The sequence below is a fragment of the Meleagris gallopavo genome, chromosome 1, assembly GCF_000146605.3.
Source record: "Meleagris gallopavo isolate NT-WF06-2002-E0010 breed Aviagen turkey brand Nicholas breeding stock chromosome 1, Turkey_5.1, whole genome shotgun sequence".
Lineage (NCBI taxonomy): Eukaryota > Metazoa > Chordata > Aves > Galliformes > Phasianidae > Meleagris > Meleagris gallopavo.
The window spans coordinates 11,691,391-11,693,141 of record NC_015011.2 but is presented as its reverse complement, the minus strand read 5'-3'; positions in this window follow the sequence as shown (position 1 = coordinate 11,693,141).

The window sequence follows — 1,751 nt, the reverse complement described above, 5'->3', positions numbered from 1 at the left end:
AGTGAAGCTTGTCAAGATTTAATGCAGAAAAATTCACAAGAGTTAATTTAGGCCACGTATTTGTTACATCTTAGAAGCACTTCCAGATTGCAGGCCAGAACAATGTTCTACAGTTTTTAATGCTTATGAATTTTCTTAAGAATTTTTAAAAATTAGTTGAAGAGGTGGTGAGACTTTAGAATGATTATAGTAATAAATGATTCCCCCCATCCAGCACAATTATCTTAGAACAAGGAAAAAATACTTAATAAAGCCTGAAATGAAAATTTAGGTAATAGGGAGAGACAGATATTGTGGCACACTGTAACCCTTCCTTAGGAATGACATGACAAGCAATGGCTTTGAACTGAAAGAAATTATCATAGGTTACTGAAGAAGAAATACGTCCTTGTTTGAGGAGTTTGTTATAGGCTCTGCTGAAGAAGATTTTATTTAATCCAGAAGGAAATCAGTTATCTAAAAAAGAGAGTGAACTTTTGAAGCCCGCCATGATAAAGTGTATTCTGTAGGCCTCAGATAGATCTGTAGCCTTTTTCTGGTTCCTTTCTAATTCATGGATGTCAGTTTTGAATACTGGTCAGCAAAACTGGTAATCACGTTCCAGTATCAGTGTAACAAAGGGTACGTGAAAAGCAAATCTGCTTCTTAATCTAATTTGCTCTATCCTTTTCTTTCAGTATGAGCACAAAATCCAATTAAAGCTCGTATTGTTCGTCATGACCACTAAATAGTTTTGTCCTTATTTTCCAGTATTTGCCCTGTTTTTTCATGTGTAACTTTACATTTGATGGCATATGTTTCTTTGATTGAATGCACGTTACCAAACAATCCGTGCTACTTTCTATAACTGCCTTTGTCTCTTCATTGCTCATGTTTCCCTCAATCCTGATGCCACTGGCAAATGTTACTAACAGTAATCTGGTGTTTATTTCTAAAAGCCATTGAGGTTTTCAGATTGGGTGATTGTGGCTGAACATCCCACAAGCAGACACCCTCACTGAAGTCCCCAAAAGCTAATTTTCAGTTGTTTAACATTTGCTTTTAGAGTGTTTTTATTTGTATTTTCTGAGAATTGTAACAATTTCCTGGTGATCTTTGTCAACTTCACTGGTAACCTCATCAAAAAGTGCAAGCAGAATCCTTTTGCTAAGATTTGCTTTTCAGTACAGCCACATGAACAGATTGCTTGTCAGTTTATTTTTATTAGTTTTTCCATTATTATTTCTGAGATATTCTCGTGTACGTTTTCAGTGCGAATGCAACAGCAGCACTCAGTTATCTTCTCCAGGTTGCCAAATATTCCAGTGTTCAGTTAGAAATTAATGTGCAGAGACCAGAAGATCTCTCTTCTGCAGTTTGGGAACTTCTGGCCACATTGCCCAGCTTTTTTTTTTCCCAGATATTTTCAACCAGCACTTTACAGTTATTGTATCAAAAAACACCTTTATCCAAGTGAAGTGCATTATCATAATTCTTTCTTAGAACAGAAGAAACATAGAACATTTTTGTGATTTTTCACATTGCTATTGTTGTTAGAATTTCTCTTGTAAAAGACAAAAAACACAGCTGAATACAGATTAATATAGATTTTTTTTCGCATATCTTTGGCAGTCTTCCATACCTTCATTTCTCTCATTTTTATAGATTGCCATGTGCCCTTCCTCTCTTTTTGTTGTATTTTCCTTTTCTGACTCTTCCTTGCAGCCACTGTCTTTACTAACTCTGAACAAACTCTGTATGCAAAAAATGTT